Source organism: Heliangelus exortis, chromosome 1 (genome assembly GCF_036169615.1).
Source record: "Heliangelus exortis chromosome 1, bHelExo1.hap1, whole genome shotgun sequence".
NCBI lineage: Eukaryota > Metazoa > Chordata > Aves > Apodiformes > Trochilidae > Heliangelus > Heliangelus exortis.
In genome coordinates this window covers 96,342,762-96,366,629 of record NC_092422.1, presented here as the reverse complement: position 1 = coordinate 96,366,629, position 23,868 = coordinate 96,342,762, and positions in this window count along the sequence as shown.

Here is a 23,868-nt window from a genome sequence, read left to right as displayed (position 1 = left end):
TCAACAGGATTAGAAAAGATGCACGCACACAGCACACACACATACATACACAAAAACAATATAAATCCACAATATAAACTGAGACTAAGGTTTTGTCTGGGAAAACAGGCTTAATCATATAACCCTCAGTTAGTACTGAGAAATGCTAAAAGACAAAGTAAAATTTCCTGTGTGTTTTTACCCATCAATTCTAGCAGCAAGAATAATATATTATTTGTGTTACAGTGTTAAGATGTCATTACTTAATAATTAATGTATTTGTAGAAAATGGGTGGACTCTTAGAGGTGTCCAACAGATTTTTAATCTGGCATGTAGTATTTTCATTAAGAAGCTGCCATGTCCTCTGCCTTCACCCTTTTTCTGGTTTCTGGTTACCTACTTTCTCAGCAAGCCATTATGAACTACTGTACAGAAAGGAAGTTTAACCACCTTGTCTGAAAAGAAAGTAGCCCACTACTCATTTCATGTGGCAAGGCATCCTCTGTGATTTCTAGTGATGTGTGGCAAGAGCATGCCCTGAGACTGCTGACCAGATCAGTGGATGTGGATTGAAGAATATTTGATTTATGGATTCTGATTCACAGATTTACAGCACGTGACTTAGCCTGACAATACAGGCGTAGCTCCAAACATATTAATAGCATAATTCCTAGAGCAATGAACAAAAAGAGCCAAGGCCTCCACAAGCTCTGGTTAGCTTCACATTTAGATGGATCTTAGGATAAGAATTTTACATCTGGGAATTTTTCCTAAATTTATTTTTTTTTGTAAATAATATATATTTATATAAATAGATTTTTAAAAAGTTCTTTATTGTGTTTTTTAAAAAAATCTTAAACAGCTAGGATGCTTACTCGGTTGTATGGTTGCTGGTAAAGCAAACAACTGGAAACCATCAAAACAAATCTTTGCTGCACTCTGACCTAAGCCTAGATGTTTTTTTTTTTTAAGTGTATACACATACAAAAGAGTACATTACCGCAGGAGACTATTCATGTGGAATGCTATCCAATAGCAGTTAAAACTTTAAAAAATGAAACATAAAAGCATATTTTAATTATATTTACAGTGAAATTTTATGAGGTTAGAAGCATCAGGTCATATACAGAACACATTTCCTAGCACTTGTATCACGAGTATCTGATTTACTGTTGTTGAGGTTTTCTTACTTGATGTGTCAAACAAGCTTTGACTCTAACACATGGGAGGATTGGAAGGATAATGGTAAATATATACTTTCAAAAATCAATACACTCAAACATCACAGACAGTTTTCAAAGAGCTGTAAAAGATATTAATAAGAGCTACATGGAGAGATTCTACATGGAGAGATTAAAGGAATATTTTCTGTGGATGGTTCTTTATACTGCTCCTAGCTTTAGTAACCGGAGCTCTATTATTTCGACACTACAGGATAACATCCACATTGGGCCTAAGCTGGCAAATGCTACTAACACCAGGAAAGATAACCATATTTATACTTCTCAAAAGTCTAGACAGCTACTGTTTATACACTGATTTCCAGGGACAGGATTTTTTTTCTTTCCAATCCTCTCATGCACAATATCGTGATGTGTGCATGGGATGTCTACAGTGTGATCTCTTACGAAGAGATAATTTATCTAACTTTATTAATCTTCCTCAGGAATGTGTACCTGGAGAGAAGAAATGCTTTTCTTCCATCACAGATACATAATGATACATCACAGATACATCTTTGAAATTCAGTCTTTAGAGAAAGCCCTTTTTGTACTCTACAGAGTCATCCTGTGAGCAACAAAGTCCACAAATAAAAGGGTGCCACACAGCCCACAGGTAATCTGTTCAACAACGACAGTTTTGTTCTTCTTTCTAATTTAACATAGTTCAGTATGCTAAGATTCTGAGATTTAATCATTCTTAACAACTGACTAAAATGATTCCCACTGAGATTTGAAAAGCAAGAGCAACCAAAATATAGGTCTAAATCAATGTGTGGCCTGCAAGCAGGCTGAAAATGAGAAAAAGTTGGAATGTTTAGTTTATAATGAGTATAAAATCTGAAAGCGTTCGAAGTTTTTTAATTATATAGACATGCTTAAGTCTCTAACTTTTAAATGTTCCCTAGAATACTTCTACAAAATAAAGGTCTAAATAGTTATTCTATTGGTAGCTTTGAGATTGTGGGCACTGAGTTGAATTATATTAATTTATCCTTCATGAAAACTTGAAAGAAAAAAAAATCCATGGATTTATTTAACTGAGTAAGATAAGGATCTTCACTATATTATGAATTCACTGTATATCACTTCATCAAGCTATAAAATCTATATAGAATGTATATTTTTACTTCTAACTAAAATGTCTAGCGGGTGTTAAGAATATATTTAAGCATTTTACTAGAAGAATTCTTTTAATTGCTCTAAGCAGTTTGCTGATTCTTATCCCCAAAATGTGATTTTCTGTGAAAAAGCTTAGGGAAAGAAATACCTTTTGGAAGTCTGTGATCAGGTGTTGTTGACAGATGAAACAGAGATGTTTTAATACAGCAAAGCAGCTATAGCCAGTCATTTGGCAGCTCAAGACAAGCAGAACTAAAAGGTTTGTAAGGCAGGAGGAATCTTGACTGTTCTATCAGATTTCTTTAGCAGACCCCTGTATAGCACTTTCTTCCTAGAACAGCTATTATTCCTAGAGGGCTTCTGCAGTATCTCTTTGGTTATTGGATCCTAAACCAAAGATATGGATGAGTGGCTGCTGCTTTTGGCAAAAGCAAACTACAGCATAATATAAACTAGACAAATGCGTGGTCAAAGAATGTACCTCCCTTCTGCTTCTGCTGTCCTGAGATGAGTGTCAAAATCATGGGATCATAAACTTCATTGTTTTCAGCATGTCAAATTCTTTAACTGTTAAAAGAAAAATAAAAAATAAAAGAAACAAAACAAAACAACAAACAAAAAACCAAACAAAAACAAACAAACAAAAAAACCAACCAAACAAAAAAAAACAAAAAAAGAAGATCTGAGAGAATGTGAGGTGTTTGAAGAAACAGTAAATTACAGATTCCTTCAATTTTAACAAAGAAATTAAATACAGTGTTTAGTTCATCATATTATGCCATGTTATAATACACTTCTTGTCATGTGGGATGTAGGAAGTACTAAGAATAGCACAAGAAAAATAACGAAATATTATTTTGAATACAGCTTTTTGTAATTCTTTTGCAAGAAATCATAAGTCTGTAAATCTGTCTTATTTTTCTTTGAATTCATGAGGATATAGGACATTTTAATTTGTTCTACCAGAAAAGAAATCTTCTAGGAGAAAAACAAGTCACTTAGGAACACAGCAATATACACTTCAGATAGCTCTAACTTGAACTTCTAACACTATATAAAGTACTAAGATTGGAATTACTTGCTGCAACTATTTTAGTAGGGTATTGTGCAAGACGATGCATGCATGAAGATACAGAAACATGTTTTACCATAAAGTTTAATAAAACTGAGTTACTCTTGCTGTGTTCAATTGGAAATTGAAGAATTTTCTTTATGAAAGAGGTGTTCTACAGCAGCTTTTAATCATTTATAACAGAAGCAAATACTTCCTTTGATTTAATATATTTTGCACAAGAATTAAATCAGTCGTGATTCATTAATGGGATATACAGACAAGAGCATAAGCCTTCTGCTCTGGTGATGTCACTTTAAAGAAGACAAAAGCCAATGAAAGAGTTCAAGTGGGTGCAATCAAAGTCAGAGATTTGCAAATATGGCCTATAAAGATAAATCAATGAAAAGTTACTGGTTAGTCTAATTGAAGGGAGAGTGAAGAGGGAGATAAAAAAAATCATATAGATGAAAAGCTGTTGCAAAGACGGGAAGATTAATTTACCTTCCACACTCATGGAAAATAAAATCAAAATGAGATTATGTAGGCTCTGCAAAGTTAGAATTAGTATAACTTTTCAATGGTAAGATCAGTGAAGACTTAAGAGCATTTGGCTGAAGGAATCTATGGGCTTCCAGCGAACAGAAGCTCTTTGAGAGCAACAGATGTCCAGAATAATACAGTTGTAGCGGATGTTCTCTGCACAAGCTGGAGACGGTTTTCTTTAGTCTTGAAATGAGGATATTATGTACATAATGAAAAGAGTGAGGATGATTTAATTCTCCAACAAACACTGGAACCCACAAAATCTAAATTTTAATTGTTTCATCTAAATAAAACCTGATACTAATAGAACCTGAGATCTTAATTCCCACTTGTTAAAATATGAAAGGACGGATCTCACATCTGCTACCCAAGCCAATCCTACAGAACACTATGGAACCTGCAAAAGGGTTGTGGAGTATAAGCTTCTTCCTTATAGTCAGTATAATGCCTGACTTGGAGATTAGTTTTCATGCTTGCTAAGGGTTTTCTTGTTAGTTTTTATTAATAGACAATCAAACTGTTGATTTTTGTCCCTATTTTCTGGGTAAAGGTCTTTCCATCATACAAATTTAAGAAAGAGCCCAAAAAGCGAGGCAAATTATCCTAACATACTTACAAATACTTCTTTAGTATGGCAGAAAAGTTATTTGCTTTTCAAAATAAATTTATATTGATTACATGTAGGTGATTAAACTCATTATCTTTTCAAAACAGAATGCTTCCGTTTGCAGGTCTCAGAGTTTATGAATACAAAGTGGAAAGGGAGGAAAAGCAGTGGGTAGGTAACTGGTGATGGTTCATTTCTGCTGACACTAGGGTTAGTAAAACATCAGTTTTTGGTAAATTATACCTGACATTATAGATGAAACAGAGAAAATGACAAGAAATTCTAATATCTATTTCATTTATTTAATAGATTCATAGACTTTTCAGGCAAGAGCAGGGATCATTGTGATCACATCATCTGACTGCTCCTATTAAATAGGCCATATGACTTCCTTGAATTAACTTCTGTAACTGAATCAGAATATAAATTGTTCTATTATTTTAAAATGTGAATTATTTCTGATCTGAATATGTCTACATCTCCCATATGCTATAATTCATGGTGCAGTTTCTAGATAGATTTGAGAAACCTCTCAATAATTTTTTATTCCTTATATTATTTCCTATCAGCTGAAATCAAATCACACTTACCAAGTGCAGGAACGGATGTAAAATTTGTGAATTTTTTTTTCCTGTGGAGTCTTAATATTTGTGCAAACTTCATATCCCTATTGGGATTTTCTGCTTTATCTATTACCTTTATGTGTCAGTTTTGAGGTCAAATTCAGAGGGGAAATGACACAGAATTGAAAGAAACAAACAAATTACTGAAAGTTTATTTTAGAGTGAAAGTGAAGTAATGGAACAGAAACTAAGAATAATCTATGCAAACTGCTAAATAAACATCAGATCAGCTAGCCTAAGATGTATATTGATTTTATCAGTCAAATTCAGGAAATCAGTCTTTTTAAATATTGGATTCTCACTGTGGAGATGTCCCTGTTGGAAGGACAGACAGTTTGACATCACCACATGACTGAATGTGACTGAATGTATTTAGATGACACTAAGGAAAAGCCATAAAGCTTTTACTTAGATACAATACCCAATAATTAGCCAGATTTGTCTTGACTGGCTGGAACAATACAGACAACCAGGGACGGCATGAAAAGATGCACAAGGATGCTGCAGGACAGATGAATGGCAGCACCACTCAGGAGTGTTGGGTATGTACAGAGAACTCCTGTGGGACACCAGACATCCAGAATGCTCCACAGAAATCCCACAGACCTATTGGATCACACAGAATCCTTTTGGGCCAAACAGTGGGAAAAAGTATAGGAGTAAAATGCAAAGGATCCCATCCTTGGGAGAGGCAATGTATACAGATGTATGCTTGGTTTTTCCTCTGAGGTTGGCTTCACCTGGAGCACCAGTGAACCCTTTCACTACTCTGTGATCCTGTCATACCTCCATTATCCTTGTCCTCTTTTGCTAGTGGGAATAAAAGGCTGCATACATCACTAGTTTCAAGATATGTCCAGATTTTTCATTTCCCTTCCTGCAACACTCTCAAGTCACTCTCAAACAGCAGGCATGATCAAGAAGAGAGAGCTCAGCTGTACTAAAATAAAAGGGAATGAGCAGAAGGATATCACACACAGTAAAGAGACATAAACAACAAGACAGGATACATTAGAAGACATCCTGTGCTCAAAAAAGATCCAGCTGAAGTCTAAGTTGAGAGAAAAATTGACATTCTGAGTAGAAACCAAAGCAAAATTATTCTACCCAAAACATCTGCAATCCAATTGGCAACACATTTTCATTATTCCAAATCCATTTAAATAAGTAAGGATTACAGGGAAGGGCATAGTTAAGGTGGTCAGTGATGATACTGGAAGCAAGGGCAGCGCAGCTATGAGGTGCTGTATCTTAAAAAGGGACACCAATGCCTGTACCAAGCCTTTTAGAAAGAACAGAATTGGCAGAATATCCTTTCACAGAGCAGGAAGAGCCTGAGCATAAAAAGGTCTACTCTGATAAGCATCCACCTGTGAAGAGCTGAGTGCTATAGACACAGTTCTTAACCTTTACTTTTCTAAATTTATAGTTTGAGTTCCCTGCATTCCTCATGGTTCTTTAGTAATTCTCCTGGCTTTCCCTTAATACTCTCCAATTTATTAAGACCCTTTCTGATTTGTGGATTTCAGAACTAAAAGCAACAGCCACACAGGGAGAATTCAGAGGCAGCATAACTCATTTTTATTCAATGTTCTCATGTTTGTGTCTCGCATCTGCCTGTTTCATGTGTAATTGTACTGACTGTTCATGTTTCCTACTACTTTTTGCACCTCTTTAAGAGCAGTTGCTCTTCAAAACAGCATTTGTACATTCATAACATGGCTTCTAGATCAAAATGTGACCTGGCTACACTGAATTGCAAGTTGTATATTTACACTACACTTACCAGACAACCTACTGTTTTGCTGAAGGGATACAGGCTAATTTTATGGTACTAATACAAGGACCTGGGAAAGCGTGTTAGGACCCTGAGAGATCTAGGGCACAGAACAGAAAGGAATCAGTATTCCTTCCTCTTCCTTCCATACCCCATAAAAGCCAGGAGGATAGGAAGCCCCCTAGCTTCCTGCTCCCTTCTTCCTTGCTGCTTTGGTGTGCTCAGAGGTTTTGGAGAGACATTTGTGTTCTTTCTTATCAGCTCACCATATACTCTACAAGATCTGAATCCATTGGGTACTGGAAGGAGCCTTGGACCCTATTCCTGAGTCAGTGTGCCATGAGGAACCTTGAGCCCCTTACATCAGAGATCATGTTTTGTATATATTTGTATATTTGTTCCTTATTCCATGTTACTATCATTACCCTGTTCTTAAAACTGTTCTCATTTTAACCTCCAGCCTTTAAGTCTTCCTTATTCCCCTTTTACCTTCCCCTGGGAAGGTGAAGGGAAGCAATAGAAAGTAATTCTCTTCTCTGGGTTTTGCTTTGCCTTGACCACTAAACAGAGACACCTACATTTTCCTGCTAAATACTACTTCTCTACCGTTCCTTTATGTGTGTATGTGCACATATGCTGTAAATTCAGTCAATAACAGTTTTGTTTTACTCCACGTCATTGATAACAGTATTAAACACCAAAAGGTCAAGAACTGATCCTTAAAGACCTCGCAAACATCAGTAAGAAAGGCAGTGTTTAATCGATACAAACTGTTCTATTGATTTTGCATCATCTACTTCATCAAAATATCAGGGTGTAGCAAACTAAATGGTTTACAGAAATGGAAGTGGTAAATTGCACTATTGCTGTTATCAATGAAACTTACATGTAAAAGAAAAGTTAGTATCTGTTTAGAACTCATAAACCCAGCCTGCCCAGTCTTGTTAGATATCAAATTTTTTTGATATTATATACTTATGTAAAAATGCCAAACCACCTAGATGCTGTACATTCAGGACTTCACATACAAAGCTCAGCATAGTAATGATGTTCAGTCATCATTAACACTTTCAGGCAAACTGAAAAATACATAGACATAAGCCATCTGATAATAGTCACTCAGAAATGCTAAAATTTCTTCTGCCTTTCTTCAGCCATGAAACTACTACAGTACAGTTAATGTAACCAGGTTTATTAGGTGTCTGCTAACTAACAGCAGGAACAAAAAACTGAGAGGGTACAAGGGGATCCTCTCAATGTATATAAATAAATAAAGGAAGAGTGCAAAAAGGTGGAGTCAACCTCTTTTCAGTGGTGCTCAGTCACAAGACAAAGGGCAATGGGCAGACTGAAACACAGAAGTTCCCTATGAACATTATTATCTGTGAGAATAACTGAGTACTCCAGTAAGTTACTGTCACATTCCAAAGGCTGGAAACGTGGAGATTCTTGTTGGATTCCACAAGGACAAAGTAAAGATAACACAGTAACGAGAGCAACTATAATTTTATTGAACACAGGCACAACTGGTAGGCATTAAAACTGTAGTTGTTAGCCTAATCCTAGAGAGAGAGACAGAGAAGAGAAAGAAAGGAAGGAAGGGAAAATAAAGAGTTCCCCAAAGGTAAAGGGAGAGAGTGAGAGTGTATGAGAGAGAAAGGAAAGTCAGCACTCAAGGATCCTGCAGTGTCCCCTTGGTCTCACAGTGGAGAAGAAGGTGGGGAAGGGGTAGAGGTGGTGGTGGTCCCAACCTAGGAGAAGGGTGAAAGGTTAGAGTCTCTCTTCCTTTTATGTTATCCATTTCTTGCTCCACCACAGCCTCCTGACAATAGTTGCTTGCCCTGACATGGCCTGGAAAGTTCCACTAAGTGGCTGTCTCTCTCATTAGAGAGAGAGAAGGATAAGAGTATCACCACCTGCTTGATTCTGTGTCATGGGGTGGCAGGCCAGCCCTATGCAGAACTCCAGGCAACATTTCTTCTCCCTTCGTCCTGAGGTGGGGGAGGATAGTGCCTCCAATTGCCAATTGTTGTTTGAGTCAAAGCCTGACTGAAACCTCACAGTTACCCAGAGGAATTGTGGAGCAAAATTAAACAAACCAAAACTAGTTTTATCTACTAGGTATTATAATCAAAACTGTACATATACTAATTGCCCCACAAGGTGAATGATAAAGGAAGTCATATCCATCATATGTCTAAATTATATTTGTCATCACTGAAAACACATTTTGATTCCTTTTTATGCTACTGTAGCAAAACTTAGCTCAGTTTCTACAGGTGAAAAAATTCCACCATGCACATGCAAGTCTAATCTAAAGCTGTGAATAGGAATTAGAAAAGTGTCAAGACATCCTTGTGATTGCTTGGGGAAAAAGAGAGCACAACATGCAAGTTTCAAACACATCCCTGTAGTGGTGCAGATCTTCTCTCACTGATCCACATTTCAATGTGAACATGAGCTAACATTGCTCTTGCTTCAGTTACAGGAGCAATGGATGCAACACTGTTCTTGTTTCTGTAGCAGATGCAGTGAGCTGAGATCATCTGACACTTGCTGGTCTGCTGGAGCAGACCATTCCAGTCCTAATGCAGGTACAGTGGTTTAGGGGCAATCGAGCATTCTCTAACCACACCTGGATCTCTGCTGTTTCCCAAACACACCTGGGACCCCTCCTGCTGGGGTCACAGGTCCACTCTGAAAGTTGCTAAAGATGACCTTGTTTGAATCATGGTCACCATGGAGAAATACTGACCAAAGACAACCAGCTTGAAATCCTGAAGATATTGATCCTATGTGGGAGGCCCTTTAGAGCTCTCTGGGACCACACCATGCTGCAACCCCAAATCTCATGTGCTTCACAAAGGAAGTTGGTTTATTGCTGGGAAGTGTAGGTAGCTGGCCACTTCTCTTAAATATAAGGGAAAGTAAAATTATGTTAAGGTTGTTATCATTTGATTCCAGTAAGTAATCAAGGAATATTGCAATTTCTTTTGTGAAATTAGTTACCAAAATTGAATACCTTCACAGGTTAACCTCTATATTTGTGTGTGTGTGCACACGTGCACGATTTAGTTTAGAAACTGTGTTAAACCTTTAATTGAACCTCTGCACTGATTATAATAAATTATTGATTAAGGTGTTAGGAAATAATTTGTGTTAATCAACCTTAATTTAATGATACTTCAAATCACATCAGACCCATAAGGATGTGTTAAAGCACTAGAGTAAAATCCCTACCCTTAAGCCTCTTAGCTGTAAATCACTGATGAAGCCTGGAACTTGAAGTGGATCCAGTTGCATCTAGATTTCTCTCTTAAAAGGTGTTTAGAAAATAAGGGGGTCCACTCTGAACCTTGTGACTCAACGGTAGGGACTTCCTCATTCTTCCTCTGATTCCTCTACAAATCACCCCAAAACGATCTTGACCCAGTCTGCCCTATCCCTGTATAAACTATTTCCCCTGATACCTGTGAAAGTCACTCCCATTTAATCTCAACCCCTATGCAACCCTTCCACATAGTGAGAAATAAAGTGAACTTTGCCACTGAATTCTGTGAAAATGCATTTTCATAAATTCATGTTAACATCACCTTTTTTTTATATCTTTGTTGGTGATTCTTTAAGTGACCTTACAACCTTCCACTCTTGTCCACAGAAATTCCCAAATAAATTAGTGAAAAAACCATGATGTTGCCTGCAAGAAACAGTATTTTCTTTCCTTTCAGATAGATACACATTTTTCATACGTTAGCTTTACACTGCACAAGTCCATTCATCTCAGAAGTGACCTAGAGGGCAACATTCCTGGAGGCTCTTCTCCAGTATTCATCTTGATGAAACTGGGAAGCTATGCACTGTACCAGAAGGAGGGAGACCACAAATGAGGAGAAAGAAGTTTTCTCGTTTCTGTTTGTTCTGTTGCAAAGCTAAATATTGTAAGCTTTTTAAGCTGTGATATGCACATCTGAAGGACTACTTGTTGCCTGCATTTCACTTCTTTCCTAGTTTGGGCCAGGATAGAACTAATTTTCTGTCTCGTAATTTTTCTTTCAGTTAAGTCTCTCATAAGTAGACTGAAATTAACAGGAAGTTTCTCAGACAGTGTCTGCTTCTAGGACTGATAATGCTCGATGTTTATAGTTACTGCTAGAGACTGATATGCAGAAGCAAGGACACTGCTCAGCTCTGAGGAACATTTTATGCTCCAGAAAGAGAAATGGAGTAAAAGTATAACACCTGCAGCCCTCCTTCAGGGAGGAGTGGACAAGACAAATGACCAAAACTGACCAAATGGAGTATTCCATCCCATATGTGTGATACTCAGGGTCAAGGGTACGAGGGTGAAGCTTCTTTACCTTCATCCTTCACTCTTCCCCTTGCCCTTCTTCACCTGTTCCTTTTTGCTTTGGCATCCTGGGAGGATTCCGTCCATTCGTCTGCCTGTGCTCCTGATCCATGCCAGCCTGAATCTGTGTGTTCCTGCCTCCAGCTCCCGACTGCTGCTGACTCCAGGAGTCCAGCCTGGACTTTCCCAGGGCTGCCCTGCAGCCTCAGTGGTGATGTGAGAGTTACTGGGGGCAAGAGGGGGAGAATGTGGTATCTTTTTTCTGTACATTTGTACATATTGAATAATTTTTTTATCAGCACTGCTTTATTAAAGCTGTGTAGTTTAGTTTCCAACCTGTAAGTCTCTCTCCTTTATTTTCTCTCCTTTCTTTATTTGGGAGAGAGATTAACAAAGAACATCTGTCATTTGTTTAATTTCCAGTCCAGCATTAAACTGTGACAACTTCTTAAACATAGTTTGGTTTCAATGTTGAAATTCTAAACTTGTATTTAGGATGAGCACTAGCATTCAGCAGCTGCAGGCTGTTAACATATGATCTCTTCCTGATATAAAAGCAGCAATCCTATGTTTAAAAATGTTTATAGCTAATAATGTAAACAAAGCATTAAAATACATTTTTCCAAACATTAGGGGGAAAACATATCCAGGAATTTTTAGGATTCCTTCTATATGTATTTTATTGCTAGAAGTATTCCTCTAAGCACTAGAACAAACTGCTCACAAGCAGTTCTTTGAAAATATCCATTGTTACTGGCATTGTTTAATTTTGATCAAACATGTCTTAGATACCCAGCAGGAAGATGTGTAAAAGATGATGCCTGGCTTTTCTTAGATATGCACTTTGAAAGGAAGAAAGGCAATTGACATGATTTGTTATGTAAGAAATTCCAATTAAACATAGAAAATTTTTTTCACAGTGAGAGTAGTTCCACACTGAACAGCCCCAGCTGTGCAGCGACACTGAATGGTAATGTTAACAGGAACTATCCAGCCAGGTTAACTACATACAAAGAGATAACCATACATCACCAAGAAGAGATAAGCAATGTTACTGCAGCTTGAGAAAAATGTTGAGGGGAGATACTTAGAATGATGGGGTTACAGGAAGAAATATGACCTAGTTTGAGAGGACCAGGAAAGGAAAAACCCTGCCTGGGACACCACCAGCACCTTCCCTCCTCTTGATCTGGCACTTATAATGGGGGGCAGCTGAGCCTATGGGGAGGAGAGGATGGGCCATGTGACCCAAATGAACCAATCACAGTATTCCTTCCCATGGTGCTCAGTATAAAATGGCTCCCAAGAGAGCCATTGCTCTGGAGGCATTTCTGGCTGGTGTGCCAGATGGATTATGGCCCAGCTTGGTTGCTCTAAGACTGTTGCAGACTGTCACTAAGATCCTGCAATTGGGCCTTCCCCATCTACTGCCCGGTCCAGTCTGGGATTTTTCTGGTTGGGAACAAATTACCAGCTGAGGAGGGCAAGCTCTATATTTACATATTTATATATACATTTGTAATTTGCTCTTTTGATCTCATTAAACCTACCCAAGTTTTTTTCTTCCAACCTTAAGGTCTCTGTCCCTTATGACCTTCTTCATCTTCCCCTGGAGGGGTAGTGGGGAATAAGAGTCCATCTGTCACCTAGTCACTGTCAAAAACTGTGACAAAATATCATCAAAGGAAAGGAAAGTAAAAGCATATGTCAAAGAACAATACATAATATTAAGGTTAAATTGAGATTTTTGGCAACTGCAATCAAATGAAAAATATATCAAATGAGAGTAATTACTGACAGTGCTAACTAATTCAGACAGGAATTAGAGCTAATCAAAACAGTTACAGTGATTTGTTAAAGAACAGATACCATATCAAGTAGAATGTGATCTTTGTGGTCATTAAAATTATATTTCTATTGATTGAGTCTTTGGGGATATATAAGAGATGTGTTTGCAAGACACAAATGCAGTCATTTGTTCTGCCTGGATTCTTACTACAGGAATGCAGGCTACGCTTCCATAAAGCTGATATTATACAATGAGCTGTTTACTGTTAATTTGACTTAACATTTAACAAACAGTGAAAATGTTAATTATATATTGCATTTGAATGGGCTGAAATATAAAAGTTTGCTCCTGCTTTTACATATGACAATAAAAGGTATCTGCCTAATTTAAAGAAAGAAGTATATGGTTTCCAAGTTTCAATAAAAATTCTTTGTAAAGGCCAAGACTTTGGTCTTGCCCTTTTACTGTCAATGAGGTTGTTGAAAATTTATTTCAGTAAGTAAAAGCAAAATCTTTGCAAAATGAGCTCTTTGTAGGGCTACTTCAAAAGAGCCCTGCATTTTGGCAAGTGTGAAGTTTGAATAATTTGCATCAGTTATTGTGCAGACTTAGTCCTGTTAGAAAATTACACTGCCACTTTGCTTGTTATTTCCTAAGTGATTTAGTGTCAGTAGTATTCACAGAGGATCAGTAAAAGTTCTCATACTGTAATATAGCTGTAAATAAAACTAACTAAATATTTGTATAGTTGATTTCCACATATTTTTAGTACAGATACCACTCCAAGTATGGGAGATATCTACTTCATCACGAGAAGTTGCTGGATTTTCTTTTGGTTTGTTTGTTTGTTTTTATAGATTCCAGATGCCATGCTTCTGACAAGGCAAAGCTATTATTCTTTTCTGTAATCATAAATCAAATGCACCCATGGAAAACACCAGAATTATTTTGTGACTAGAGATTGCTTGAATTACCAAACAAATACGATAATAAAAAAATTATGCCAGTTCACCAGGGCTTTTTTCTCTTTAATTTCTCCAATAGCTTCCTAATTTCTTTTATTTTCCATAAGAAAAATCATAAGAAAATAAATTATAGATGACTGAAGGCTCAATTCTGCTATCAGAAGTCCCTACAGTAACTGCTGAAAGCTTCATTAATGTAAAGAAGCTCATACAGTACCCAAATGTCCTTATGTTTGTAACATGTTATGAAGGGAAACTTCTTTGCATCCCTGGTTTTACTGATTCATGAAGTTACACATTCACCAAAATGCATTCTTCCTTATACTGATCTTGGTTTTAAACTTAGATCAGTGGTTCCTTGGTCTCTGCATTCAGTCACACTGGGACTGGGCCCATAACTCCTCTCTGTTCTACTGCTATGTGAAAACTGTTTTTAAATAAAGCACTCATTCTTTCTTAGCATATTCTGTCCTCTAGATGAAAAAACTCTCCTAATTTCAGCTACTCCTAAACTCTGTTGAAGCATCCACTCTTCTGCTGAAAGACCTCCTTCTGTGAAACTTCTTCCTCGCACATAGATGTGGATGTCCTTCTCTATCATGAAATGCAGGCCTACTAAAACTCCCAGTAAGAAACATTTATGACAAAATGGACTCCTTAAATCTATAGCTCGTGGTAAAAATTTGTTCAGATCTTTAATATGAGCCTAATGCAATGTTCTGGATTGATGAGGTGCCGTTTCTGGTAGCAAGGAAGGGGTCCCCCAGGGGTGCCTCATGTAAGTAGCTTCTGAATAGCTCTCCCAACTCCCAAATGCCTGGCCCCACCTCAGCCCTCAGGGAACAAAAGATGTGTGCCTCTGTGATTAACACATTCAAGAAGGAGAAATACCCTTAGATTAGAGCAGGGCAGAGGAGAGAATGAGGTGAAAGTGAGAGCTACACATGAACACAGGGATCACCACCAGAAAACAACACCTAAGGAGAGTAATGCCAGATCAGGGAGACCAAGGTTGGTGAGGAAGGAGAGCCTGAAGGTGCCTGAGCTGAGATTTTGCTCTACATCCCATGGTGAGATGGCAGCCTGTCCCCTGCAGCCCGTGGAGAATCACGGTAGAACAGATCATGAAGGATCATGGAGGAGCAGATGTTGTGGACCTGCTGCCTGCTGGAGTAGTGGTAGACCTACAGCCTGTGGAAAGGAAATAAAAAATATTGTAGACATACTTTGACATCAGAGAGAGGTATAAGAAATGTTTCTCTCATGTTTTAGTTGTCTTCAATAGAAGACACATAAAATGGGCCTTACGTCATTAGAAAACAAAATCCAGGGAGAATGTACATAAAAATTGCAAGTAGAAATATTATACTATCTGGTATTAGACAACAGTGAAAGGAAGAAGCACAGGTCTAACTGCCAAAAATCTTAATAGTTACTTGTAGTTTTTTGTAACTTTTTGCTCCACTGTCTGAAGGAACAATTTTTCCTCTGATCTTTGCCTAGTATCTCACTAACCTCCAAGCTACATTAGGGTCTAAAGATCAATAGTTTCACTAGCTTCACAGATCAATCCCTCATTAAAAAAAAAAAAAAAAAAAAAAAAATCGTAACTATTATAAATTAAGAAAGCAGCAAATTTGTCTACAAGTTAATCTTCAGTAATATTGAATGGTATTAAAAAAAGATTTCTTCCTTTTCAATCCTAAATCCATCAAATAGATACTCTTATGAAGAGTACATTTTTTCTCTTTATTCTGACAGATCATCTGTGGATTTAAAATAATACAGAAATAAAGCTTTCTTGCAGTTCAGAAATTCTCTCATCTCTTTTTGAAATTAAATAACTGAATCAATCAAAAGCCCTCTGGAAAATAAGTACCTAGAGATTTGTCTGTTTGCAGTTTTGGTGAATAGATCAAATGTACCACTCTGTATGCTTTTTATATATTCTTTCTTACAGGAGAAGTTGCAGCATTGATATCACTTTTTTTTTTTTTTTTTTTTTTTTTTTTACTCGAAATGAAAAAATGGCACCCTTCTAAACAGCTCTCAAGTCAATAGTCCTTATACATGGAAAAACACAAACCAGGGCCTAGTAATCTTTGGGTTTTATTATTTGCTCTTGCTTTTTCCTCCTCCACATTCACCCTAGTGCTTCTAAATCATTGTTGGTTGCTGTGAGGACTAGAAAAGGCTAATGAAACTAACTTCATGTTCATCTGATAAAAATCCAGATAAAATTACAATTGTTATTTACCCAGTATTGAGTCTTGCTGAAGGCAGTTCCTGCTTACTCAGAAAATCAGTCTACTGTTAAAGCAGTCATAATCCAGGAGGAACTTACAGTCCAAAGATACTATTTAATATGCAACCTCCTCTGTTATTCATGACCACTACCTTGCTTGCTTAGGCTTTATCTGTGGCTGTGCTCCAAGTGCCAAAATAGTGCCTAAGAACTGGATATGAGAGGAGACAGTATATGAAGGCATCAGGCAGAAAAGGAGAATCTGTAGTTGCCTCAAGGAATACTCGAGAAGTAGAAATAGACTTTCACCAGAAGCACTCAATGGAAGTGGTGCCACTGTGAACAAAGGCAGCCAGGAGACTCTAAGAAGAAAAGAAGCCCATCAGGAGTATTATTTTAGCAATGGGAAGAATGAAAATCAAGAAAATTCAGAAATAAAGCAATGACACAGCCTAAGTTGAAGGAATGATTTGTTTTAAGCTTGCTGAGCTTTCTGTAAGGAAATTTCAGCTACCCAAGCCTACTGAATCCTATTTTCAATTTAGTTAAGTGCAAACTTGTTCATAGGTTACAGCAGGTCTTTAGGACAATGACCACACTGAATTTGGGCAGGAACTGGCAAAACAAAGTGATAGCCCATTATAGAATTATTAGTGATTATAACCTCCATCGTCTTAAGCTCAACATTGTACACTTCTGCATCTCAAAACATACCTAGATATGACACAAAGTCATGATTTCATATTTCTGAATTTCCTTACTAACAAGTGACTCTAGGTTCCTCCATGTGTTTCCCACCCAGATGGTAGCAGATGCTAACTTTTTATTATGTACTTGCTCACATGAAAGAAAGCCCTCTGCTGATTCTGTTACTTTTCCTTTTTTTCCACTGCAGTACAGTAGATACTTAGTGGTCCAACCAAGAAAAACAATAAAGAATTTTAGATATTAATTATCTCACTGAAAAACAATATGAATTCCTTAACAAGTCCTTCCTTCTCCCATTCAATTGTTTCCCTGCAAAAATACAGTGAAATCTTTTAGTCATCTTGGCAGAGTGAAGTAAAGAGGAAAAGCTTTACTGAAAGTATTTAGATAACGTCTATTATTCTATGAGAATATAAGGCTTGTGAAGTATGTGCCAGATATTTATATCCAAAGTACTAATCTTAAGGGAAAGTAGGTCATAGCTAACATGAAACTGAATGCTTCAGAATAATCATTTTAAGAGGGTGTGACAGTCTTAAGAAATTAAAAAATATAAATTCTAAGCAGTCATAAAAATCCACTTGTATCCAAATGTGTTCCAATAAGCTGCTTGTATGCAATAATTTATTTAAAGATTAGCATTTTCAATATCTACCATAATGTAGTTTTCTAAGAATAAAACAGAGCTGCATATAGAACAGCTGGGTGAAGATTTGTTTTTCATAACTGTCAGTAGATAACCAAAGTATGCAGTCATTTCCTTGGCGTAGATATGAGGGGAGCTCTTGTTATTTCTGCCTTCAAAAGCTTGTCTAAATCTATGTTCTTTTACAAAGGATTGCAGAATGAATATGACCAGGAATATTTTCAGAAGTCTACTTTTTAAAGAGAAGGGTTGCTAATTTAAAGTCTGAAGTCACTACCTTACTGTACAGATTGAGCTAAAAGACAAATATCTTACAAAAAATTAGTCAGTCCAGTCTCTCTGATCTTTATTTCTAAATTTTAAGTAGGTCTGTGCAACGTTTGAAATAATAATAGATCAATAGTATCGTGTTTTATTTTTGATCATTCCTGAAAAGAAGTGATAAAGATTCTTAGGCAAATACTAAAAAATAAACAATAAAAATCTCCAAATGATGCAACAATATTCTTAATTTTATTTAGATATTTATATCACGTTTCCCTATAAACCAGCAAATTCTAGTAGAAACATGTATAAGAGAAAGAATTGGCTGCTATAATTATTGAAGGCAGAAGTCAGTCAAAGACTTGGCCCATATTCACAAAAACTCGACTACATGAATAGCTTTGAAGCTATATTTGTTATCCCTGACTAATAAGCACTTGTAGAGTCTCTTCATTTTGTATTTCTCACATAGAAATATCAAATTCTAAACACCTTTAGCAGCTTTTGCAAGCTACACCCAACATGTTTGGCATATTCTCTGAACTGTGACTGGGATGTAATTCACTATTATCTTGTTGACAAGGCTATGATTCATTTCACACATCAGTGTTTATTAAAACAATATGTACTTGTGTTCTGGTTTTGCCCCACTTCAAAGCTCAGTTACCAGAGAATTCATGGTCAATTAGTTTAAGTGAATGAATAACAGTTGGAAAATGACATAGGTTTCTCACCTTTATGCATTTTGTGTTTACATGAAATTAGACCCTAACTAAATACATTATGATGCAGTGTAGCAGTTGTAGCTCACTTAATTGAAAAAGGTATGCTATTTCCTCTTAACCTGGATGCAAAATAAAATCTCAAATTAATGCTTTAATTTTGTGGGCTAGTAAATTCTGAATAAACTCAAAATTAAATCTCCCAGTGAGATTTCAAGACATTACATACATGCTCGTGGTGTTGGCCTTTCCCTCCACAGGTAGTCTATTTTCTAGTAAAAAATGTAAAAGACATTAGAATTGAGAGAACCACCTAATTTCTTATTCCTTAGAGATATATTCTGCTGAAATATTGGGCAGAAAAGTAATCTTGTATGCTACTCATCTTTACTTGTGTCTCTTTGTGAACTTAAATATTTCATACAAAACAAGTGTAATGTTTCCTACTATGCACAGATGGAGTTAATTTACCTCTTATTTCAGAACAAGTATACTTCTGCAATTGGGAATACTTGTACATACAAATACCTTACATAGGGGACACCTTAGAGCCTGAGACATCTGTTTAGCAGCAGTTTAAAAAAAAAACAGAGGGCAACTGATGATCCAAAAAGTAAACAGCCTTAAATCCAGCAGTTCACTGTCTCAAGGCAATGATTGGTGAGGATGCAATTAATATCTTTTAAAAGTATACCATAATGATCTCTGATCTTATTTACATTAGGAGTCTTTGCACAGATCCTCCTGCAAAAATTTTAATTTCTAGAATAAATTTCAGAGACAGTTTATCTGGGGAGGGAAAAATTTAACACAGAAGGATCTACCCTGACAGCTTTATTCAAGGAAGAAATGGTAAGTGGTTTTTCTTTTCCCTTAAGCCCTATTCTTCATCATCCACATTTTTTTTTCTTTTCTAAAAGGTAATCTTCAAGAGACCTTGTTTGCTCAAGATGGTTCCATTCATACATGGAAACTAGCTTTAGTTGTTGACACAGACTAATGTAAATATAGAAAACAACCAAAACAAACACACAGAATTCCCAAATACCCCAACCTTAGTATTTTAGTTGAACTTCAAACATGCCTAAGTAATTGTGACATATTTTAGAGAAGACACACTCTCTTAAGTAGGACATTTACTGTTAACATTTTTTTTCCTACCTTTGTTTTAGAAGACTGGGTTCATGAAGGTATTTCAATATTATCTGTAAAATTCCATTACCTTGTGTACAGTAATCATCACAAACTTCGATTCCTCAGAAAACCTTGTGCTTTAATTTTTCAGCTGGTGCCTAGAGCAAGGCACTAGAGAGAAGCCAAGTATTCAAAAGACTGATTGATTTTGTTTTTTCTTTTACTACATTCATGATTTAACAAAAATGGAAAAAATACAGCAGAAATATCATCTCAGAAGCTAATCTTCTTCTAAATTAGTTAAAAAATAAATTGTTTGCTATTGCATCACCACAGAATTTAGGCAATTTAAATGTCTGAGTCATTTTAATACAGTGCAAGTAGCATCTGTGATGACGATCAGAGATGTTTAAGTATTTCATCAGACCAGTCTAGCTCTTCTCCTCATATAGATATAATAAAAGCAACACTTCTTTACAGGGAAAAAAAGTGAGTTTTAAAGGTCATTGGAGTGTGCCTGAATAAGGATTGCAGGGCTAGAATAAGACTGAAGTACCTTGTAAATAAAACAGATTTTTTGGTTGTTAAGTAGACACTTCAAAAAAGCCACAAGACAGCAAGGCTCCCTAAAGAAATACCAGGATACAAAATGTAAAATTTAGTCATGGGAATTTTATTTACTTATCAAACTTCTAAAGATTTTTGTTACATATGAAGTTGTACACACATTTGATAAGACCTGATTTTAAAGTAATAAAATTTAGAAAAATAATCATTACATTTACCATCATGTGTGCTTGCAGGCTGGAAAAGACACTTTGGGGATGACTGCACATGCTTGTGAGACTGTGAGCTTTGGAAAATGTGACGCAAAAATTATTGGCGTGAGCTTGGAGCTTGGTTCTTTTCTCTTGCATTTAATTTGTATGGCAAGGTTTTGGTAGCAGGGGCATACAGATGTGCCTTCTGTGAGAAACTGCTAAAAGCTTCCCCTGTGTCTGACAGAACCAGTGCCAGGTGGACCTGTTGCTGGAGAAAGCCAAAATAATCACATATTCAAGATGGGGAAAAGCAGCCACCTGTGCAACTGTAGTCAGAGACAGAGGAGTAAGAACATGTGATAGTAACAACTACAGGTACCCAGACCAGTGAAGAAGGAAGGGGGAGAGGTGCTCCAGGCACTGGAGCAGAGATTCCTTTTCATCCCATGCTGAATATCACAGTAAAACAGGTTGTCCTCCTCCAGCCTGTGAAGGACCACGGTGGAGCACATCTCCACACTGCAGAGTGTGGAGGACCCTGTGCCAGATAGGAGATGCCCTGAAGGCAGCTGCAGTCTACAGAGAGCCCACAGTGGAGCAGGAACCTGTAGGAACTGCGTCCTGTAGGCAGGGACCCATGCGGGAGAAGGTTTTGCAGGCAGGACTTACAGCCCAGTGTGGAACCCAAGCTGGAACAGTATGTTCTTGCAAGGAATTCACTGTGTAGAAGGGACCAAAGCTGCAGCATTTCGTGAAAAACTGTAGCCTGTGGGAAGGACTCAAGCTGGAGAAATTCACAGGGGACTGTTCCCATGAGGGGAACCAGCTGGAGTAGGGGAAGAGTGTGGAGCAGTCCTCCCTCTGAGGAGGAAGGAGTGGCAGAGACAACATGTGATGAGCAACCCCCATTCCCAGTCCCCCTGCACCTCTAGAGGGTGAGGAGGCAGAGAAAATCAGGAGTGAATTTGAGCCTCGGAGCAAGGAAGGGGCTGGGGGAAGGTGTTTTAAGATTTTATTTTATTTCTCATTACTATGATTTGACTGGCAATAAATCAATTTTCCCTAGCTAAGTCTGTCTTGCCTGTGACAATAACGGGTAAAGGATCCCTCCCTGTAGTTATCTTAACCCATGAAATTTTTTGTTACGGTTTCTCTCCTCTGTCCATCTGAGAAGGGAAGTGACAGAGAGGCTTTGTTGGGCACCCAGTGTACAGTCAGGGCCAACCCAACACAATTGTCCTAGGTATGTGCTACTATAGGATTCAATGAATAAGTCTTAACAGTTACAGTAAAGAAAGAGATAAATAAAAGCAAAACTTAACCACAGATATATGGAAATGTTTGTCTAACTGTATCTTGGCCTCTTAATCAGATGTCCAGATAGTTTTTCTGTGATTGTCTCTGGAGGGAGGTTCAACTATTCTTCATTTGAATTTTTCTGATCCCAGTCAACAATTAGCACAAAATACAAATACAGCCGTTATTTTCAAAGCACTTACATATTCCCTGCATGTTATCAAAAGCCAAAAAACCTTTAGGAAGGCAATGTCTTTTAGGTTCCATCTAACTTAGAAACAGAGAATTAGAAATATCCATAAAATGTTTTCCTAAGAAAAAATAATCTAAAACCCTGAAGCAAGAGTATAATGGGAAACATTCTTCCGGTAGCATGGGTTTCTGGAGGGAGGAAGTAAAGCTTCTTAAATATTTCAATTTGATTCCTCAAGGGAAATATCTCATAATTCTGTGATCTCCAGGGCAAAGCACAAACAATGAACTTACAGACGGAAAATAATTTTAAAGGCTGGTTTGTCAGTGCCACAAAAGCAGATAATGTGTGTTTATATACTAAGACCAAAGAGACATTTCATCTAGGATAAGACATCTGGCAAGTTAAATATGAATTTAAAGATTAAATTTAACTCTACCAGATTTGAATGACTTGCTGGTTTCAGGAGAAAAAACAAAACAAACAAAAGAAACAGCTTAATTCCCCAAGGACCTTAGAAGCTTCTGCGTCCAAGCTAAGACACCCTGCCAGATATGACTATCATCATTTTAGGCCCTGCCTTCTCATATAGAAAATCCAGCTTTGACAATGTTCAAGATCAGATGGATAAGGATTTCAGATAGGCTTGACTGACAGTGTTACAGGGAAGTAGTGGCCTTCTGCAGAGTCTCAAAAGATGCTGATACTTTTTGTATTCCTGTGTCATTTCTCACTCATTAAAACCACAGCTGCCACTGCCAGATCATCTATTGTCTTCATTTAGTATTGAGTCCTTCAGCTTTTACTCTGGCTCTGCCATGAAGAGTGATGGATAATCCCCTATTTCACATCCTCTATGAGGAGATTCGCTTGTATATTTTGAGGACAGATGACAACTGCTTTGTCATAAGGAGAACGGGCAGTGAAAGGTGATCTGAATGAACAGTCAAAGAGCAAGACAACTGAATCTTTGAAGCCATCCAGAGCTATAGGGCACTATGCTGGAGATCTAATCCTATTCACTAAAATAGGAGGAAAATAGCATTCCTGTACTTACAGAAAGTCAGATTTTGGAGCAACACACCACAAGAACCATCATAAAAAAAATTCAGTCAGGGTGCTTACACTCTGGCAAATATAACTGCAGGTCTTTACAACAACTGGGGTGGGTAGATAACGTCATTCCCAAGCTCACTCTTTGTTGTATCTCTATGCTTTGCTTATTTCCTGTGCATGTGAGACACCAACATGTTTTTGTACTGTTTATGAGAAAAGTGTATTTTTTTCCTGAAATGAACAGTTCATTAAATGTTTGAACTTGCAGGAAGAAATTATTTGACATAGAGATACTGAGTAGCAATGTGTAATGTACACAGCTAAGGTAGAGAGACTCAGCTAGCCCTAAGGACGAAAGAAAAATCTCTCACTCCCCTTCTGTATTTATTAACATTACTGAAAACTAAAATATAAATCTGAGTTTGAAATGTCTTTTTCATACTTTTTTTGTTATCATGTAACTCTTATGATGAGTATTCTAAATGGCTGTCCCAAAGACTAGTATTTTGTTTCATTGATTTCTTACAAAACCCCACTGTATGTAATATATTTTGCTGAAAAATACCTTTTAATCAAAATACCTTTTTTCATAATAACTGTGGAACAGATCTGCAAAAATATTGCTTCTATAGTCACCAAGCATCTCAAGAGCATAAATGAGTCTATATGTAAAGCAGAGGCAGTGCAACAGGCTTTGCACTCCTGAGTAGACATCTATAATGTACTTCTGTCGGGGGTAGCAGCAACTGTTGAAATTTTCCAGTAACACATGGTAATAGAGGTAAGCTTTGGGACATTTTTGACAGTACATTATG